We start from the raw sequence: 22,728 nt of genomic DNA, 5'->3' as shown, positions 1-22,728 counted from the left end.
TGATATTGCTTGGGGCAGGCTGAAATCTGTGATCTTGCTTTCTAGGAAATAAACTTCCCTTTTCACCACTTGTGTTGTAAACACAAACTCATTCTTGGATGGAGGGGAAAGAAATCCTGCTTGGACCTTTCCCTTAATTCCATATATTCCTTGCCAAAAGATGGGTATCTTGAATTTAGGAAGAAAAAAAGCAATGAGTGGTGTACCTCGGCAGTCTGCTCATGCTTTTGGATGAATTATATTTTTAACTTGTCACTTCCCAAAGTTTGTAGAAGACTTGCGAGTTTGCTTTGAAAAACCATTGAGTTTGTCACTAATTTCCATTTAATGGTGTTTTCTTTCGCACTTGTGATCTGTTGGCCTAGACATTCCTTTATTACTTTACTCAGGGTTTCACATTTTCAGGTTTACTGTGTGACATCTGTAAATTCTTCTGTGGCAGTATGACCCTTGTGCATGGGATGGAGAGAGTCCTGCTCCCTCCCTCTGCTTTCCCTTGATTTGCTTTAAGCCTTATATAGATTGCCCTTGCTGCCCACTCAGAGATGGCTGTTGGAATTCTTGCTTTCATCTTCTGTTGCCTGACTACTGCTGGTGAAATCAAGCAACTTTAAGTGCTTTTTTTATTTTAAGGAAAATACAGCGGAATACTAAATATCTGTGGTGGCTAGAGAATTTTTTGTTATGCTAATATTATTTCTGTGTAAAACACTTTCAAGAAGTGTCATTTGAACTGGTGAACAAGAAAGTTTAATTAGAAATCAAACCAGATCTGAACAAGTATAGCAAGAGTAACTACATGAGCTGTGCCTTTTTATTGTGCCCTCTTTCTCTTCTCTTGAATAGTTTGAAATCTTTGTTTTCTTCCTATTCTTCCTTGTGGGATATTTTTTTGTTTGGTTTATTTATTTTATTTTTTAGTTTTGTTTTAATTTCCACTTTCCCCTGGTGAAATATATCTGATCCAGTGTAAGGGGAGAAATGCTGCCTTATTTTTCAAAAATGTTTTTGTTTGATGTGTTTGTTGTGGCAACAAGATACAAATGGAGAATATTGAAAAGATAAGGTTATTGTCACGGTGAGTTGGATGCATAGAGAAACAAAACATTCAAAATGTATTCTAAAATGTGAAAACCTGCTGATTCAGAGCTTATGATTGATTAGCATAAAATATTTCCTGAATAGAGTCTGAATGGAAATAAAAAGTGGGGAGCGAGTACCATCTGTTCCTTTATTCTGGTAGTATCCTCAGCAGATTTGGTAGAGTTGGCCACTGCTGGAATCATTATTTTTCTGTGTAAAGAACTTTTTTTTCTTTAAATCAGTTGACAAATGCTGATTGGAACTCTGCACCCCTTTAACCATCTTTACATCTTTAAGTCTGCCTAACAAAAATGGATGACTTATCCCTTGAGCCTGTTTGCTTTGGAGCTGCAACACAGAAAGCTGAGAGCAACACGACCTTAGTAAAAGGCTATGATCGTTCTACTGTATGGAGCAATTTATACACATTCAAATTGAATAGTGAGCTTCCATTGTTGAATTAAAAAAGGACTAAGGGATTTGTTATCTAGGTAAATTAGTGTCTCACTGTTGGCTCTTGAATTTTTGCTGCTATAGGAACTCTGCATTGTTCAGTTGGTTAGCAAATAACTGTCTTTTTGCAAGACATTTTAGATTTAATGTAATCTTTCCATACTAGCTCTCAAATACTCCAGGTTTCTTGAAATGCTACCTCTTGCATACTGTAACTTCGAAGGATACTTATTTTCCTTTTCCTTTATGTTCAGCATAACTGATCCTGTAAAAGCATGAGTAAATCAGTATTTTCAAGGTAAGAGTTAATGGACTGTGGCATGCTATAGCATTATCAGTTCAACTACCAGAGCTGAACACATGGAATGTTATCAATAATAGGACTAGACAGAAAATGTTTCCCTTTTGTAAGGCATCTCAAAGTCTGACACTTTATCTTTTCTCCTGTGTTCTCTTTTGATAATGGAAGAGTTTGATCAAACAGGTTTCTCCGTTTACTGGGTCTAATCTCATTTGCGGCCTTGAAAAAAGGTCTTCCACATCTTGAGTCAATTCTCCAAGCTCTTGGTTATTATCTTTAGGCTGTGTACTTTTTCAATGAGCTGTTTTTTCCTTCCATTTCTAATTGTTAGTTATCCTTTGCTTAATACTGTTAAAACAAATTTAAGGTAGATATTAAGCTGGAAATATTAAGCTGTAAAATTGCATAGCTGTGAAGTACTAATGTCAGCCAAGAAACTCTATTAAATACAGGACTTGTTAGCAATGTTATTTAAGAAGTTATGCAAATCATCAGTAAAAGGCTAAAGAAAGAGAAGGTATCCTCTAGAAATATATTGCAATTGATGAAATACAGTCTTGTATAATTTTGGGGTAACTAGCAGGTTTGCTAGGAAATTTCTCATGTGTAATAAAATCTCTAATATTGCATATAATGTAGGAAGTGGTGTATCTAGGTTCCTTTAAGTATTTGGTACCACGCTGTGTGTGAGACTTCTTGTAATAAAGTGATAGAAAGGTAGACTGACTTAAGATATGTGTGTATATATTTTATTCAAAATACTCACCTAATTAACTTTGTTTTTCAAAGTCAGTAATCCTTAGCATTCATTTTGTTGGACATTTTTTCCCATAAGCAGGGGACTAACTGGAAGATGAGTCCAGAGACCTTTTGTGTCATTTTGAGTGGCTCATTATCCCAAAGTCTTAGAGCTGCTAATCACTCTCTCAGTAGTATTGATTACCAACTGCAGCAGTTCCTCTGTCTTAGTTTGTGCTTGATTCTTTCATAGGACACTATCCCTGTGTACCATTTCCACCTGTATGAAAATATGAGAGGGGTATGAGTGTAGGTAGTAAGCTTTTGTCTTTTTCTAAATATTCTTTCCCTGCTTTTCCTTTCCCATGCTCCCCTGGCCCTTTGTTTATTGTCATCTTAGAATTATGTCATAAGATCCTCAGGCCAAAGATGTAGCTTCAAAGTAAACACAATATAAATAATACATGATGTAATGTCATGAGAAAACCAACTCTGCTAAAACACCTGAGTTAGTCATTACCTTCTATGAAAAGTCTTACAATTAAAAATTCAATATATGGCTTTGTTTCTCCCTCTCCTCTTTGCTTATTTCTGTGAAGAGTAAAAAAAATTGTGTGTACCAGACACTTTGATCTGGAGGAAGTAGCTGACTACTCTTTTTTGTTACCTGCTAAGCCAACCATATACTGCTTTTGTTGTCACTCTGCATAAGTTGTCCAGGTAAGGTTAATTTCACTCTCTAGTCTCAAATGCATTCTTTTTGAAGTCTAATCTTTAATTTTAAGTACATGTGAAATAACTTTTAGACTCTGTCTCTGTAATGTGAAGCCTTTGAATTTTTCCCTAAAATTATTATCTATACCTATTACTTCGCAGACTACAGATGTTGATACCATCTAAACATCTATATTTTCTTTTTTAGTTAAAATTATATCATGCATGTGAATTACTACTATATTTGGGAAAGGCTGATGTGTTTATGAGCAAGCTATTTGAAGGCATTAAAGACCAGAAAGATATTTTTGATGTTGGGTTAAGGATGACTAAGTATCCGAAAGCATATTTTCTAGAGGTGATTGAAATGAGAGGGATTCTACTTTTAAGTGTTGGAAGAGGCTGTTGATCAGAGGGAAGGCCACCTGTTCAATCTATGTCACTTAGAGTGCAGCTTATGCTCCTGTCTAATCTGATCAGTCAGCCCATCACTCAGGAACAATAAAATTGCCATTTTGATCTTTACAAGCAGAACTCTGAGTTCAGCAAAAGTAGATTGGTGTTCAGTAAGCTCTAAAAATTAGATGAGAGATAGGATTGAATTGGTATTTGCAAGTAAACTATTTGACAGTTAAACATTAGTATAATTAAATGTTCTTTTTTTCTTTTTTGTACTGCCAAAAGGGTTTTGTTTGAATTGGGATTGAATTAAATTTGCTGTTGGGAGGTCTTTGTGTCTTTGGGGTTTTTAAATCTTTGTTTGATTCATTGTTTCAGTTTTTTGGTTTTTGCATGTCTTTTTTTGTTGTTTGCTCTCTTTCTCTCTTTGTCTTCCTCATACAGTCTTCCAAGTGATCTACATTGGCTGGTCAACCCACTGTCTTGGCTCTGCATTTTAAAATGTAGCTGTAGATCTATTCCATTGTTGTTGTTAGCAAGGCTTGTAGGAGCAGATGGACTTTCCATTGTTTGCTAAATGTCAACAAGTATAGCCCTGGTAGGCCCTGAAGAGGAATCCTAGGCTTGTCAAGGTTGTTAAGGAGCTCCAAGAAACACTGTACAGCTGAGAGCTTCGAATGAAAGTGCTTTGTTCTGTGCTTGCCGGCCCCAGAGCAGGGCTGGCCCGTGCCAGCTGGCCCAGGCTGGTGTTGATCTCAAACCCTCACATTGCTGAGTGTGGAAATGCCTCTTTGGGAAGAGGCAACTTGCACAGAATGCTGTTGACCTACATCTTGGAAGATACCTGATTAAAAACAAAGGGCTGATGCACTCTCTGCTGCTGCTGTAGGCAAATGTTCAAGAAATGTACACATTATTCATAAGCATGGGATGGCAATGTTGTGTTGTAACAAAAGGAGAAACTCAGTGTATGTAGGAACCGGAGTCTTTACAAAAGCGCAATGAAATCCATTTTTTGTTCAGTACAGCTGGTGTCTAGTGGTAGGTTTTGGGTCCTGCTACTCATGAAAAATGTGGACTGACTAAGAGGAATTGAAAAGAGGAGGGAGAGGGCGCTTTGTCTAGAAAATGTGACTGGTTCCTTGTCAGATATGAGGAGTGAAGATTTGTAAGAGACACATCATAAAATACCAAGAGTCAAGTACAGAGTGGAAGGGAATAAAATGCTCTTCATGCTCAAGGTGAAGTCGATAAAACATAGTAGATTTAAATATTTTTCCATTGTAAGGATGGATTTTGTGGAATGAACAGACTAGGGAGGGAAATAAACTTGTGCTTTGTCTATGGAGATGTGAAATTGTCCATACAGGAAACTCTTCAAAATAGTTCAGACTGGTAACTGCCAGGAAGATTTGGGATTAATTGATAGTACTTTGGTCCAGAAAGGTAGAGTGGGTGAATAAACTCTGACATTCCCAGTTTTTTTCCACCCCAATTGTCTGTAATGCTGTGAAGCTGCATGTAGAGTGCCAGGGCCTGAATTCAGCACAATTGAATGATCCCATTCAAATGTCAGAATGTGTTCACAGAGGTGTGACAGTGTCCAAATGAACAGTAAAGCCTTACTGATTTGGAAGGGTAAGCTTAGATTAATCCAAGTGTGAAGGGACCTCAGGAGGTCATCTGACCAGCAAAGCAGTGTCAAAACTAAATTCAGGTGAGGTTTTTCAAGGGCCTGTCTAATGTTAGGTCTAGGAAAAACCTCTGAGATAGAGATTCTTCAGTGTCTCTGGGCCACCAGTACTTGACTGTTCCAATTTTTGATGGTTAGATGTCTTCCTTTTGCCAAGTTGGGAAATCTCTTGCTTTGTTTTATGACCAGTGCCTCTTGTGTTCCCAATGTGAGCTTGAGAAAGGAGCTTGGGCCTTTTGTCTTTGTAACCTTCTCTTCTGCACTGAAAGAGAGGAGACAAAGCCTGGAAGCCAAGAAGATACTGAAGAGCTTTGTGCCTATGATGTGTTGGAAAGGTGACATGTGGGGGACACCTTCAGCAAAGGGGGTGCAGCCCCTTCTCCAGCTGTGTTCTGAATATGGTAGAGCAGATTCTTGGGGGACTGACAGTCATCCAGTGGTGCTGATGATAGGGCTGCTGTTAGGAAAGAATGTGTTGTAAGCATACACAGGGTGAAGTGTTGGAGGCTTTTGTTGTTTGTTTGCATGCTTTCTATACTCTTTCTGTGTAAAGTCTATTCATTCTCCTCATATGACCTACTACTACCTGTTTTGGAGACTGTTTCATGGTAAATGCAATATTGCAGCTGTGAAGGTGTTTGGAGTGTGATTCAGTTTGAGCTAACAGTCTTCCTTTTTTGTTCCCAGCAGGAATATGTGGTGCTCACCTGTCTGCTTTTTCTCTGCCACAGTTTAAGCTTACTCATTATTTTGACTGAGCTGACTGATAGGAATAATTACCCTCCATCATTGTTTAATGTTTCTTTGCTTTTCAGATATGCTCTCCTCAGCTGTCTCATGGAATAATCTCTTTTCCTGTCCCATACTGTGACAGTTCATGTTTCATTCTTTCAGTTCTGGCTTGTTCCGACAGTATCTTCTGAATGGCAGAAAGAAATGTTTACAATATCAGTGGCTTATCACATGAAGCATGTGATACTCTTGTGAATACAGCCCAAAGCATTGATTACCTTGGAGTGGTTTCTTATGACTCTTTGGAAATTAATTATAATTTGTGCATTATCAGTTTTTGTTTTGTGTATGAAAAATGGATTTTTAAACTTGATTTATTTATTTAGATTTGTGTGTTCATAAAATGCATGTGGAGCCCTGGGCAAAGTTCACATTCAGTTTGGTTTGTATTGCTGGATATCTGCCTAGCATGTGTAAGAGTTGTCTGGTTGAAGTTCAATCTGTTTAAAACAGAGGAATATATTGGTAGACTGAATAAAATGCTTCAAAGCTCATATCTGTGTCTTGTGAATTTATATGCTTTTGATTTCTCAGATTGTAGCTAGGAAATGCTACTGACTTCCAAATTTTATCAGATATGTTAAAGAAATATGGCTAATTGTAGTTTAGCTGGGCAACTATAACTGTTCCTTTTATATGTGTATTCTATAATTTATACATGCAGTTTTCACCTTAAGAGAACTTCCTTTGTTCAAGGCTGTGTGTCTGTCCTGGGAATATCCAGTGGGACAGAATGCTTGTCATGTCACATGTCAGTGCATGTCACAACATACACTGTTGTGATGGTTGCTCTCCTGTTTTGCCACCTCTCCTGATGTGTGTGAGGTACTCCCTTTGCTCACAAGTAATTTCAATTGGCATCGTGTTTTTTTCCATTTTGATAATAAAAAATAAAATGTAGGAGACACTTTTGTGTTCAAGGGGTGTCTTTGCTGCAGCTGTTACCAATACTGGGAATCCTCTGGGTATACTACTGTGTGTCAGGGTGGGTGATGCTGTAGACCTTTTATGAGTCCTTGCTTAGGTGCCAGGCTGAGCTAATGCATGGTTAAGGGACACTGGCCACTTCACTTCCAAGACTGGAAATAATTAAATAATCTGTGTGACTTGTTTTAAGTATTTTTCTTCAGTACAGGGTTAAGATACAGAGTTGGAGGTCCACTGCTGTTTATAGGGTCAGCTCTGGTGTTGGAGTAACAAGGAACCCATCTTCTGAGTATTCATTCAGTGCTGAGGAGACTCCTATTGCTAGGAGTCAATCAATAATTGCTTATTGATCTAGGTACGATTGGAGCACAAAGCTATGGTATAGCTTCATTTACTCTGGAAACATCTGAGAAGTTTTGTTTCCTAAAGAAATGGACATTCAAAGCTCTCTCTTTAGTCCTCCACAGCTGGATAGGGATGTCAAAATGGTGTCAAGCCATGGACTTTCCCGTTTCATTGTGAAGTCTGAAAGGTTCAAAGACAGCCAGAAATTGTTTCATATAATGCTTGAGTCTTTCTGGGTATCTTTGTTATGTGCCATTGCATACTTGCTCAGTTCAGTGTGCTTGTGTCTGATGCAAAAATTAGAGGAGAGCTACAGATTACACAAGGAACTGTCTTATGGGGTGTAGGGCTTTTTCTTTTAAAAGGAAAAGGTTTTTTTTTTTTTGGCCTATTTTTTCACACTTGAGTCTTGGTATAGTTAGTTTAAATTAGTAGCTAAGATAGGTAACAGAGGACTACACATACCAGATTTCATTGTGGTATGGTTGTGGTGGGGGTTTTTTTGTTGTTGTTTGTTTGGGGTTTTTTTGTTTGTTTGTGTGGTTTTGTTTTGGTTTTGTTTTTGTGTGGTTTTCTTGCTTATTTGTTTTTTTGAAATCCCAGCAAGAATTGCTAGAGGTACTGAAGTACTTTCTGCTTTGTCAGCAAGTTTTAGGTGGAGTGTCACTGTTGGACTATTTTTCAGCTGCTGAATCTTTGTGTTGCTCCATTTTTGCTGCTGTTGCAAGACCCCTCTGCCACCACCCCTCTGCCAACACTGCTGCTGCAGATCACAGATAAACAACTTAATGCATTGCAATGGCTGCCAGGGAGCAGAGGGCTGAAGTCTTGTTTCTCTGAACTGAAAACTCTGTGATACCTTGAGATTAGGATGGTAGTATAGGAAAGACACAAAAGATTGTGTAAGTTTTTTGTCCATTCTGATGCTTAATGACCTATTAAGTCAACTGGATTTGACTGAGAATCTAATTTTGTGTTGTGTTAAAAACATGATTGCATTTGAAGTAAAACCAAGTCCTTACCTCAGATGCTGAGTCAAAGAAATGCTCTCCTTTCATTTATGCTAGGTAATCCTGCTTCCTGTCCTGTGTCCTTCTCACTCTTTCAATTTATCTTGTTCTCATTTTTCAGCCACTGATCCTTAATTCAGTGGTCCAGAAAGGGTTAACTCTAATGGTAAGTAGAGTTGGGAAATAAGCTATTTGTAGTTCTTTATGCCTTGCTAATTATTCATGTGATAGAGCTTACGTAAGGGCTGCATTACAGTTGCACTTCATTTGATGACAGAGTTCTGTATTTCTGTGTAAACAAAAGTCAAGTGATAAGGCATGGACAGTCAAAGTCTATAGGTGAAACCAGGGAGAAAACAAACTTTTCTGGGAGGATCTTAAGGTCATAGTATCTGCTTAGCTGTCATGTTTCTTGAAAAAAAACCGCAACAACTCACAAACAAACAATAACAAAAAACCTCCATAAATACCCAATCCAGATAGTATTTTATTTAAAAAACTTTTAGAAAGCTGAAAGAGCCTTTTTTGCTGTCTCTCTTGCCTTAGCTTTTCTTCAGATTCACTGGTGAAATCCCTTAAAACATACAGTTATCAGTTTGGATAGCATGACGTAAGAAAATATTAAAATTTTAAACAGCTCAGAGTTTTCTCTCTGACACAAATGTAAAAGCAGACTATCATAGAAAAAAATATAGGTACCTGTTTTAGAGAAATCTGTAAATTCCAGGAAAAAAGTGTTGATCTGTTGACAGCCTCTTAAGACTTTGTTAATACTTGCTGACAGTTTCTGTAGAACACCAGTTACCTTAACAAGTTTTGTCTAAATATTCTATTTTTCTATTTTTCTTTCTAAATACCTGGTACTGTAGCATATGCTGGAGTAAATAGCATTTTACCTCTTTTCCCCATCCCTCAAATGTCATCAGTGGTGCTAAGAAAAATTCTTTTAAGTGGAAATGAGGTTGGCCAAAACACTAGAGCTTTGTTATTGTAGAATGATGTTCTTCCCTGCTTTTTTCCCTTCATGCAGCCATGGAGTGGAAGTCAGAGGTGTGGGAGGCAGCTGCCTGATTCATAGCAGTTGGCAATGCAGAGTTTGTAGCTTGTGCTAATATCCAGTCTTCTGGCTGCATGGTGCTGGTGAGGAAATCTATCTGAAACACCTGTAAAGTTATGGATTATTATAGAGATGTATCTGTCTGTAGCTTTTCATAAATGTGTGACCCATTATGAAGGCTTTATATAAGCCTTAGTGTAATACCCTCCCTGGCCTTGAGGCACTACCAGTATGCCATTAACACACTATTTTGTATGAGCTCATAGTTTTCCATTTCCTGGTGAAGTTCCTTCTTAGCTCCTGGAAAACCTTTGAGTATTCCCTTCATGCATTGTCCTCTTAGGTCTCATTTAAGCCAAAGCAGCTCTTCTGTTGTCTGATGTTAAGTGCTCGGAGGCATGAGATGCTTGCTCACAAATTTTGTGGCAGGTCTGTAACCATCTGAGTTGGTTTACAGATCAGGACTACGGCGAGACAGTTACCATAAACTTAAATTTCTAAGGTGATTTGAAACAGTAAATATATGAATACTTAATTTGAAAGCATCTGTGCTACCTCCAGTGTCCAGAGACTATGAACTCTGATGCAGACAAACCACAAGTGATTTGCATTGATAATTTCTGAGAGCAGCTGGGAAATGCCTGATTTAGAAGTATTAGTTGCCAAGAAGAGCTGATTTAATTGAGTCAAGGCAAAAGAAATGGGTTTTGACCTTGAAGCAGCTTGTCAGGACAGACATTACCTTATGTCCCCAAGGGGCTGTGGCCAAGCATTCAGCAGACAGAAATGATCCCAGGATCAGGTGTTGCTGCTTTGTGTGCACTGGAGCTGAGGGAGACTTGCAGGGCAGTGCCCAGGCCAGCAGCTGCACACAGCAGAGAATTGTTCCAGCAATGGAGTCAGAGCCTCCAAACCTGTGATGGAAAGTGGAGATAGTTGCTTTCAATTTGTGGGAACTACCCTGCTCTGCATGATTTTTTTTTTCCTTCCCTGATTGGTTGTTTTGTTTGTTTTTGTGAAGTGACTTTGCATTAATAGTTATGGATTTCTGTTTGGATTTGTAATCTTATCAGGGAACCTGAGCTGTAATGAAAAATTAAGCCTACAGCTAGGACATGAAGCAGAAAGTGCTTAGCCTTGCTGTTAGACCAGCATAGATAATGGTTTTCTAAAGCAGGTATAAGTAGCAAGAAAGTAGTTGGTTCTTTATAAACTTTATTTAGAGTGTATGCCATGAATCCTGTGCAGCTGTCAGTGTACATCGTGGTACATGACCAGGGTACACTTATTTCATGGGTGTGCTCTGTCCTGGAGCTGATCTTTTGGTGAAATGTACCAGTATTAATACTAGTGGTAATTCCAAACTGTAAGCTTGCTAATGCAGCAAGGTCTGCATGCCAGTAGCAATTAAACCAGGAGAATGACTATATTTCCACATTGAATTTGTTTAGCCTAGGCAACAAGGACTCCTACCTGCCCTAGTGTGGAAACGAAACAGTTACGAAATTGTACAGTATTTTCTATTTTACTTATTATCAAAAGTGAAGAACATGAAACTAGCCCATGCCTTCCTGATGAGGTAGCAAAGCATTCCCTTTCACTTTCTCTTAGGTTAAAATCTCCAGTGATACATTGGATATTGTAGGCACTATTTATATAGTGTCATATAAGCCCTTCTGGACTCAATGAAAGGCTGAGCATGTGAAATGGCAGCAGCTCAGCCCTAAGTGCAAGTGTTGTTGCAGAGTAGAGCTTTTCTTCTAGCTTTGGGATTTGAATTTTGGTGTGGAAATTGGCTTTCCTGTGAGGTTCCAGATTCCGGTGGATTTTGTGCGTAGATGATGTTGAATGAGGCCCTGATACAGCAGTACCAACTCCAAACTTACTTCACCAGTCAACTGTGATAAATCACATTCTTTTGACTTCTTGTGTTACTTAAGCTCCAATTATTTCAGCTTTCCACTAGTATTCCATATAAGTGCTAAATACTCTCTCTAACTATTTTTTCCCCTGTTCTCTCTCTACCATATCTGAAAGTCAGCCTGCATTTAGCTGAACAAAAGATTATGGCCTGTAGATAACCTAAGTTTGCACCTGGTTGAAACTTCATGGAGAGTGTTGTTTAGAATCAGTACTGACGTACTTGCAAACTTCTCAGCTTTGGCGAGGATTGAAGAGTGGAGGAATGGTGGGGGAGAGTTTGGGCATTGACAGTTTATGTTCACCTGAAATGCTTTTAGAAAAAACCCATCCAGCATCGTACTGAGCAACCCATTTGAAGCATGGCTCAGTGTGGAGAAAATGCTACCTTCTGAATTTGTGGCATAGTTTCCTGTATTGTCCTGATTTTAACTACATTTTTCAAGCCAAGAAAGAGCAGCAATGTAGTCAAATTTAGAATGCAACTTAATACAGCGTCATTGCATGAGAACAAAAGAATGGAAAAATTATCTCTGATGCTGTTGCTGCTGATGTGAATGATTTTGCAGCCTTGCAAATAGAATGAATAGACATGAAGAAAAGAATTAAATTTGAGGATTGGCATTCAGACATAAAACAATGTGTAGCTGAAACAGTGGGACTGGAGAAGGTGGATAACATTGTTTCTTTCTGTTTTGCAAGTTTGAAAACAGACAGTACTAAATAAAGCAAGTGAGTTATTTTTCCTTACTCCGGAGTTAGGATTTACGAGCTCAGAGCTTTCAGTCACTGCTTGAACAGTCTACCTTCTGTTTTGGAACAGAGCAACTTCTGTTCATTAGAAACAGTCAACAATAAATATGAAGAAATTTTCTGCAGTTTGCTTTGGAACTTGGTGTATCGGGTGTTATGGATACAACGTGGCATTTTGTGTTGATTTTTTTTTTTTTTGAAGGCGTGGCAGAAAATTCATACAGTGGTTTTTGTTCCAGGAATGTTGCTTTGAAAGTTAACAAAATGAGGGCACTATTCAGCACAGATTATTGAAACACTGTTTTTAGCTGTCTTATCCCGTTGTAAAGTCTCAAGTTATTTTAGTAGTGTTAGCTAAGCTATCATGTTAGTAATGATTAATGACAACTTGTAATTTCTTTTTTAAACTGACCTGACCCTCCTGCTCTTTCATTATTTAACTGTAATTACTTATGAAGTGGCTTGTAGCTTTACCTATAGCTATGTTGGTAAATTTGTTTTGAGTTGGTGAAGTGTAATTATTGGACTTGGGGCTCAGAGGTGTAAAGCAACCAACAGCTCTAAACTTGAGAATATACAATTGGGAAGACAATGTTTCTGTATGGAGGGGAAAGAAATGAAAACCATTTTCAGAACTACAGTAATCTTGCCATGAACATGTAGTAATTTGTGTACTATATTCAAGAGCCAGCAGCAGAAGTGAATAGGTGTGGGTGTTTAAAAAGGGAAGAGAAATCTGGGTTAGAGAGGCAATTAAGAGTTGTTCTTTGCTGCAGACATAGCAAACCCTTTCAACTTTAAAAATAACAGAGTATCTATTTTTAAAAACTAGGCTGCTTGGAAGAAGTAGTGAACTTCTAGAACAGATGTACATTTGGCTGAAGAGGAAGAAATTGAATGAAGCCTGGTGTTGGCATGATTGACAATATTTTGGTCATCTGGATAGCCTTGGATTACATCAGTCCTTGGCTCTCTATTCAAAAAATTATTTTTCTGTAGTGAAGAAAGTTATTTTTTTCTTGCTTATTTCTGAATATGTTTGTGGTACTGATCGATGCCTTTAAGAAATCAAGGATAAATTGTAATGTAAGGAAGTTCCTGAATGCATGTACTTATTCTTCAAATATTTCACTTAATTGCATTAAATAATTGTATTTTTAAGTTATTTATTTGACTTTACAGATAAATCTTTAGTATGTGAAGGTGTGCAAAAATAATATTATTGCTCTGCAAGTAGGAGTTTTCAACTTTTGAACCCGAAATCCACTGTCATTTCTGTGCCTTTATGTGGGCATAATTGGGTCATTTGTTGATGTAATGATGCTGCTGGCAATGTTTTTAAAACCAGCTGTCTCACAAAACTGTGCTTTTAGTAAAGTTTGACTCTGGTAGTTGAATATTAGTTACAAGTGTGCTTTCTAAAAAGAGTTGACACCAACCACATTTTTATTGACCGATGTACTTTTTACAGGCTTAGTGTATTGGGATATGTTGGGCTGATTAGTACAAGAGATACCCAAATTATCTCAAAATCACTGAGCTCTAAATGTCACTGAATCTAGGTTTGGAGGCACTCAGACAGTGGTTTTGTGGTTTGATGTAGTTTGATGGTGTTGTGGATGTTTGTTGTTGGATTTTTTTGGCTTTGTTTAGGTTTTTGTTTGTTTTGTTTTAATGCTTTCCCCTTTTTCCCCTTGGACCTACATAAATATTCTGTTCCTTGGTAAAGCAGCAGTGACTACAGTGGTTTGCCTGTAGCCTCTATCCACCTAGCCTATATTTACCACATTGCTTTTGACAATACATTACTTTGTCAGCTGAATTCTGACACTGAAGTTTCTGGAAGCAAAGTGTCTCTAAGATACTGGCAGCACTTGTTATCCTGGCTCAGGGATGCTAGGCTCCTGGGCTGTGCATTCTTCAAAAAGGTTTCCCTAAACTTTTCTTTTTTTTTCTTTTTTTTTTAATCTGAATTTACTTATAGTGGTATTTGTTTAGCACATGTAAGCACTGTTAAGCATTCAGTCATCCTGCAGAAAGTTGCTGCAGGAAGTGTATTCCTTTTCCTGATGCTGCCCTTGTTACATAATTAGTACCAGGCTCTGGTAAGCTTTACCCCAGCAGTGTGACTCAGCCACTCCTTACAGCTGTGAGCCTCAGAGCAGGAATGATCAGGGCTGCTGAGTTTCGTGCTAAAGCTATATTTTGGAGGAAAAAACCTCCATCATTTGCAAAAGAAATATAGGGTGTCATTCTCCTTCTTTGTGCGTAGAGTTGCTTTTTGTATGATTCCTTACTCTCAGAAGGATATACTTGCTGGCTTAATTGACCCCTTTGTATCCGTGAGAGCTGCTGTTGCAGACACTGATCTGGGACACACCAAAAGACCTTTCTTCTTCCTTTTCTCTGGAATTTGTGACCTCTATGCTCTTCAAGTGTTGTAATCATCAGGTTGCCGTAATTTTTTCATAATAGTAATCTATCCTAGTGTTCATTATTGTTAATGCTAGTGATTGCTGTGAAAACACCACCACTGAAATGAAGATGGTATTTCATACTTCCGTGCATGAGCTTAATAGTCATAAAAGCTAAAATATTTTATTTTTCAACAGAAACCTTTAACTTACAAGAGTCAAGTGCAGTCAATGTAAGAGGGACAGATTTAATATGCAGTTTAAAGGCAGTGCTGTCCTTAATTTGCTTTGTGGATATTGGACTTGGTATATTAATATATGTGGAGGACAGCCATCAAATTGCAGACTGGTTGAACCCTCTGGTAAACTACAGTTTTAGTGATTCGGAGCAGCCATCCAAACCCAGAGCCACAGAGGGTTCTGCTTCCTTGGGGCAAATATTTTGGTGACGGTTTCCCTTGATGGTGTATTTCTTGTGTTAGTTTGGAAGACATTTCTTTGATTTCTGATTGGCCTTTTGGAAATGTTAGGTTCCCAGGACACCTGGGGAAGAAACCTGTTGTTCATTTGTGAACTAAGTATTTGGGATGTCTCTGCTGTTCTGCCAGCTGTGGGGTGATGTCCACAGGTGCAGCGTAAGCAGACAAAAAGCTGAAGGTGTATATAGGGCTTTCAAGAATGGAAGCTACCTCTCAAATAAAAACTGAAATGACCTAGTGCCTTCTGGAGTTGCTTTTTCCCCCTCTTATTTTAAAGGTGATAAAGATTTTCAGGGATTTTGTATTTTCAGAGTTAATCCTTAAAGGAGAGGTAGGTAGTGAGCAGCCAGTTTATTTCAGTGTATGTTTATTTCACTTGTTCCATACAGCACAGCGTCCAGACCTTGAGCTAATGCCGATCACACTGTAGTACAGCTAAGTGCTGTGTTTAATTGTGCTGCAGAAATACTTATTTTTGCTTCTTACTCTGGAGAATGACTTGTTCATGCTCCCTAATGGGGAGAGGCACTTGCTTCAGGCTAATCGGCTGAGTGGAGATCAGGTGATTGTAGTCCCTTTCAGCACCAGTGCGTGTGACCCTTTCAGCACCGAAGCGTGTTTGACCCCCTGATTGCTGTGTCCGAGGTCTCTATTCTGCCACTTCATTGCACGATACAGGTGTGCCTGCATTCCTGTATACGGTATGAAATTAATTTAGAGTTTTACTTTTAGCAGGTCTAACTCCTTCTTTCATTTGCTCATAAACCATAAATACTTGAAGTCTTAGTTCGTAACTTATACTTTGCTGTATTTGGTTAGCTCTCTTTTTATCTAAGGTACTGTGTTATTATCTCTCTCCTACCTTTCTGAGGGGGGTGACACATCTAATAATAGATGTTAAGAAAACCAAGGTAAGTAGCACAGTAGAACAATGTAAAAAAAAAAAAATCTGTTTGCCTTTGGAAAAGGTACTTCTGTTTAGTTCTACTCAAACTGCACTTGGATCTGGAGGTGTGCCAGTCCTGTGCTTGGCAGGCATGTGGAAGCTTATGGTAGTGCAGCTTTTCCATCACAGATGACCTTGTCTTGAACTAGAAATAACCAAGGCCAGTACAAACCCTGCAGTACAGTTGTCCATTCTCTCTCTCAAAAGTCAAATTTTTCGCAAAATTTGTGGATTTCTTTGCTCACTAGAGAGTAAATTAGTTCTCAATAAAACCACACGAAGAAGGTTTGTATGGACACATTCATTCATGTTACCAAGAAAGATGTTGGAGGTCTTCTGGGTCTTCTGGAGGGTCTGCTAGCCCTGCTGTGGGGGTGATGTGAGGAAGGCAGCATGCAGAGCAGTAGGAATGATGTGAGAGCAGGCCTGGATGTTTCCCCTCTGCATTTTCTTTACTTAGCAAAAGTGTGGGGCTGTGCCTGCCAGTGTGAGGATGCCATCTGTGTTGCACAGCCTGCTAGGCTGTTACAGAATTGCACACAATTAATCTAAAATCACACTGCTGAACTGTGTGCTGGCCATGGTGGCTGCCCAGAGATGCAGCTATTGTACAGCTCTTCAGGAACCGAGGCAGAGCAGCAGCCTTGGAACTGCCTCAGCCTGGCACTGCCAACGTCATCTCCAGCATGAACAGCTAATGGCTATGGGAGCTGACCAGATTCCAGCTACTGAAAAGGGTAATTGTTTCATGAAATTAAATTTGTCAGTAAAAATAATAAAAAAAAAAATATTGAAGAGGTAGAGTTTGAGCATGTGGGAGAACTGGACAAATCTAATTATGGCAGTGGTATATTTCCTCAATTTAATTTCATTCTACTTTATTATTTGTTGCTTCCTCATTAAATGCAAACTGGAAGTGACAGTCTGCCTCACTGGAACAAAATGTTTTCTGCATGTGTTTTTGAATAGAAAAATTTTTTTTTGTTTACATTACGGTAAGTTAGCAATTAAAAATGTAATACCTCAGAGCCCATTTGGTAATTTAGTGGCTGATTTTTTTGAATGTTTTACGTTAAGGCTTAATGGTCATATTTAATGACCACACATGGTTTGAATAGATGCTAATACCTTTTTATCAGTATCTTAACAGGACTTTGGAGTAAAATCTGGACTAAGTAGATCCTGCTTTTTGCCATGGTCCTTACTGCATTTTTGGTTTTTTTAATATCCAAGACTGTTTCAGGAACTTTTATTCTCTGGTATTGTCATACTAGTATTGCAATGCCTTAAGACACCAAGAAGTTTTTGGGTATATCAGGTAGGTAAGTGTTAGTACATGTGCGAAACACGTACCTCACTTGTGCTTGCCAGGAGCTGTAAGTTTAGGCCGAGTCACAGCTGGGCTCGGCCTGTCTTCCGTGGGCTCTGGGCACACTCGCCTGCTGGCAGCACTGGGCTCGGTCTGGATGGTGGCAGCTTTAGGGGAACTCCAGTGGGAGCAGTGCCCAAATGTTGGGTAAGAGCGATGGAGTTCCAGCCGCAGCAGGGAGTGCTCCTTGCCCTGCTGGGTGACTGCTGTGTGCCTGGGCCCCTGGCACAGCCTGAAGCTGTGGGGTGGGAGCTGACCTGTGTCAGGGGGAGAGACTTGGCCGTGTGCTGGGTGGCTCGGCTGCTGAGCCGTGTCTTGTGTGGCCACTGTAATTTGTATGTCTGTAAGTTCATGTCCATTTTTCCATCTTGATACCAGTAAATGTAATACCGGTGGTTGATACCATTAATATAGGTTGACACCATTAGTGATGCCACTATTCAGAAGCTCTCTGTAGATGATGGTTGCTGCTACGAGCATAAAGTTTGTTCCTGCACCCTTTTTGCTGTTAACAGGAGATAAACCTGGAGTTTCTTATGTGCTGGATCTTTTTGTATCCTTAAAGCTCATTGAGAGGTGTAGTTCAGATGAATGTAGTTCAGAATTTATAGTTGTGGTCTCATCTGAAAGTGTTGCTTATCGCAGAGCAAGATTTCAGTGTGTGCAAGCAAAAATACTGAAAAGTTTATGCAAGCCTAAGTCTCAGGCGTCTTTGAGATGAAACCTGCTTAGCTTTCTTTACTCCCTGCTTGCTCTGGAGAGAATTTAATGGGGGTGATTTGATGAGTGTAAATTTAAGGGAGTAGCAAGATGAGGGAATTCTGATGCTGAAGTAATAGTTGGAAGCTGTTTACTTCTGGGTTTGGGCAGTTTTTGTCTGTTTCCCGGTTCATATTGCCTGCTATGCTTCACTAAGTATTTTATTAGGTGTTTCTGGATTTAATATTTCATATACCCACATGTGAAACTTCATTGTGTGAAATTTAATAGGCTTAGGGTAGTAAAAGAAGTATTGGAGAGCCTTGGGTTTACAGGTTGTTTCCTGCTCAACATAGCACGTGGTTTGAATTTATGCTTTTCTGAGCAAGGTGAAAACAACCCTTTCCCCACAGAGCCTTTTTAATGAAAAGGAATGTTACATGAGGCTTCAGAGTAATCTTTTCTTTCCAACACACAGCTTCTGGATAATCATTGCAGTCTGAAAGATTAACCTATGATTATTTTTTTCTGCTTTACTTTCTGTAAAACAAGAATAATTTGATTCTTTGCCCTTTTTAGATCACTCTTAGAAGTTCTTGTGTGCTTATTGTTACTCTGTAGAGGTGCTGAGAAGGCATATGGTAAACATTTTGATTACTACCTTTTTTAGAGTTTACAGTTCTTCTCATGGAGATACAAATTTAAAAAATCACTGGCTTTGTTTAGTATATGAAATGAGATTAAGGGGTGACGTGATCATAGATGGTTAGAGATTGCTAGGGTAAAATTAAATAATAGACAAGTTTTTAAAGAAACAGGCACAGAAGTAAAACTGTTCAGTAGCTGAAAAGGTGTGTGTATGTATATATACATCTTTATATATGCCTGTGGTTATTTGTATTTATATAATAATATATATTTAGATCACTGGGTCAATTTTTCATATCTAGAAGTAAATTTAGGATGCTTTTTGAAAAGATATGATGTTATCTAGTTTAAACAGGAATCAGTTCTGTAAAGTCTGATGTCTTGCATAACACAGGGTATTGGCCTGATGATGGCTGTAGTCCCTGAACTGTATTATCTGAGCCTGTTCTAGCTGACAATACTTTCAGCAGAGACATTGTGCCCCTGTTCTGCTGAGGGATTAGTTCCAGTACAATACAGTGCATTACTGTGCAACCGCTGGCTGGTTTAGCACTCCCTAATTTGACAACTTGTTCCAGTGTGCTGAGGCAGGAGAGATTTAGGGGATTAAGTTTCATGTGTGTGGCCTGGAGGTGCTGCAAAGTACACATAAACAAGAATTGGGTGTGTTCCTACTTTGGAGAGGGAAGGATGTAAAGCAAAATGTTGTTTGGGAAGTTGCCACATCTAAGGAGATGTGATTGGAAATAGGTAGAAAACACCGGATTGTCTGCAATTAAGAGAGTAGCCTGAAAAACAGGTGGGGTGGGGCCATTTAGGAGACAAAATGGGTGAAGTCAAATTGGTCCTGGAGAGTAATCTCAGTGGCAGACTGCCAAACCACAGGTTGGGCAAGGAGAGATGACCAGAGTGAACTCTTTCACATTTTTGAAGTGTGGGCACTGCCTGCTTTGCTGACAGAAGTGACCACATTGAGACGTGAGAGTGGAAAATGTTTGGCTGTAAGCAGTAAGGAAAAAATCACTTTCCCAATTCATGTGTGGGATGGAGGAGGAGATGTTCTATAGGCAGTGCTGGAGCAGAATCTGACTTGCATGAGGATTTCTGTTTGCTGGACCACACATTTAGTGCAAATAGTAAGACTGAGAGCCTTGAGGTTTGGGTGATGCACTCACACTGTTAGTAAGTGGCCAGAAATCAGGTTGAAGGGGAGGAATCTCTTGCTTACTCATTGGGCATGTCACATTAGCTTCATGGCAAACTTACCAAGAGATCTGTTTAAATTTCAGAGCATGACGTATCCCTTGAGGAGACCTCAGGTTGAGTGATGAAAGGTTTCTTGTCTGCACATCTCTTTTGGGGGAAGATGTCATTCAAATCTGATGCAGTCATGATCTGTTTCTGCTACTTCTCAGCTCCATAGCAGAGTGGGACATTGTGTAAGACCAATGACAGAATGAGAAGGGAGTCTGTCTTTGGCATGAAGCTTCCCTGTTGTAGCGAGTTGTGCTTTGTTTTTCCTTTGTGTTGCGTAAGTGCTGGTGAAATGCTGCTTTTCCTCCTAGCACTGCCTTCAGCTTTAGTGGTGAGTTAGGGAGGAAGGACACCATCATCACTGCTGGATCTCTGAATGTTGGTTACAAGTGACTGAGCTGGTGAGAGGCTGCATGCAGTGACACAGCTGCCCCTCAGCTCAGCTGGTCCCTGGCGTGGTGTCTCGCCGTGGGCTGGTTCTGCTGGGCTGATTTGTACGGGCTTGCTGCTGTGCAGAACAGCTCTGGGAGGTGCTGCAAGGCACGACCTGGCCGGGAGGATTCTCATGGGAAGGCTCTGCTGAGCGACACCGAAACTGCTCACTTTACAGTCCTGTCATCACTGGAATAATTATCATGCAAATCATTGATATTTTAGGCATGCTGTTCCTTTTCATGGTCACTCAGCCTTTACTTAGTAGTAGAAAGGGGAAATTTATTCGGCACCTGTCATAATTGCTTCAGTTCAGCAGTGTAGAAAATTAATTTTTTTTCAAGTGTAGAATAAAAACATATGAAGAAAAAATTTTAAAAAAAGAACTTGTCAACTTCATTCACAAGTTGATGCTAAAAGCCTTTTGGAAAGGGGGAGAAGTTGTGTTTTGGGAATGCACTAAAGCTTGATATTGAAAATGTGTTTTCCATCTAGACTTCTAGAAGAGATCTTCCAGGCTTTTTTTGCTCTGGAAGGCAATGAGACATACCTCTGGAGATTTACAAGCCCTCAGAGTTCATTCTTGTAAGGACAATTGATGGCCTCTGTACTGTGTGCACTGGATTAGTATAAGAATAAGAGTGCTTAGTCTGAAAAAGGAGCTTGCCCTCTGACTGACTTCACAGCAGTAAAAGAAGGCAGCAGAATAACCTACTGAGCAGGCATTTTCTAAATATTGTTTTAGACAGCAAGCTGCAGTGTTTTATTTGCTCAACCTTCCAGTTGTGTTGAATGCTTTTAGAAAAGGCATATGATTAATTTTTCTTTGAAGACTTTCTCTACCTAGAAATAAAAGCTATTTTATTACCAAAATTTCCTTAATTTAGAAGGAAGTAAATGTATTACAAGCTTCTGTACAAATTTATCAGATTCTTTGTTTAGTTGATGCAGGTACAAATGGATCAAGTTGGTTGTTATTGAAGGAGTTATGTCAATCCTGTATTGCTTTTAGCATTCTTATTTCATTTAAAGAAAAAAAATCCTTATGATGTCATTAGAGAGGCAATGTGACCTATATTACACACTTTGTGTCCTTAAATGCAAATACTAGTTGTAGAATATTTATGCCTATTTTGCACATCATATAATCTTTTCTTTAATGATATTTTTCAAAGCTTTACTTAATTTTCACTTTACACTAGAGAGTAAGCTGACAAGGGTGGTAACTTCTGATCATTAATGAAGTTTCCATACTGGAATTAATGTGCAGAAAGACTTACAGATAAATTAAGGTTAATCTCTAGTGTCACACATGGGATATAATGAAACCCTCAGAATGAAAAATCTGGAAAATACTCTTGACAGCAATGCACATCCCTGGATGAAAAATTCCGAATCTGCAATAAAAAGTAGATACATCATGCTCTGTGAGATTTTTTGTTTGTATTTTTTGTCAAGCAGGATATTTCTAACTTCATCTAATGTGCACATAATTAGTCTGCAGCAGTCCACTCAGTTGTTGGAGACAAGCTCTCTCTTGAGTGAGAGGTGTTGGCACAGTCACAGTAGATCAGCAGGTAGCTTTGGGTCCTTATGCTCCCATTAGATTTTGGAACGAGTTTAGTGTGTTTGGAGCTGAGCATTTTGGCTTTGTTTCCTCTGAAGGGGGTGTAAATTGTGCACACTGAAACTGCTCTGTGATCCAAACCAACATGTGACATCTGAAGGTGTTGGGGAATTTGCTTCAAGGCAGCACAGCTGCTCTAAACAGAGCATTAATGTGCATGTGGCCCTTAAAGCATGGAATATGAGATGAATATGTGCTTTAAAGTATATCCTGTGCATGCAGATCTTTGACACTGTGTAACTGAAAGCAGCCACACTGAAGCTTTATATAATTGGAGTATCTATATGAAATACTCCATGTTTCTGTTTGTATGTAGCTGTACTGCTGCTTTTTTATCATTCTTATTAGCCTTCCATGTCACATCTTTTAAGCTGCACACATTTTAGTCTGAGTTTCGTTTGGGTTGGTTTTTTGGTGCTGCTTTGGGAACTTGGAAATATATTTTTTTAAAGGTAGCTTTGTAAACAAATTAGTAGTTACTTATAGCTAGAACAGTGTGTTAAGTAGGACAGAGATTTTCTTCTTGATAGTTAATCATTAGATGAATTGAATCACAGGCTTCTGCAGTCATTATTAGTTGAGCATTTTGGCTTCATTCAATTTTGATGAGGCCGCAAGAGTGTTAAGAATGTAGAGGAATTAATATAATGATAGAATATAAGAAGTTCAAGCTAT

The 22,728-nt window shown here is 38.9% G+C and overlaps 1 protein-coding gene across 5 annotated transcripts in view; it reads left to right on the top strand.

The window, feature by feature from the left end:
- KIF21A (kinesin family member 21A) overlaps window positions 1-22,728 on the top strand; it is an 86,207-nt gene that overhangs the window by 5,392 nt on the left and 58,087 nt on the right. The window lies entirely within an intron of this gene.

Source organism: Prinia subflava, chromosome 4, assembly GCF_021018805.1.
Source record: "Prinia subflava isolate CZ2003 ecotype Zambia chromosome 4, Cam_Psub_1.2, whole genome shotgun sequence".
NCBI lineage: Eukaryota > Metazoa > Chordata > Aves > Passeriformes > Cisticolidae > Prinia > Prinia subflava.
Note: the sequence above shows the minus strand (reverse complement) of the source record. Positions and strands in the feature narration are given on the sequence as shown.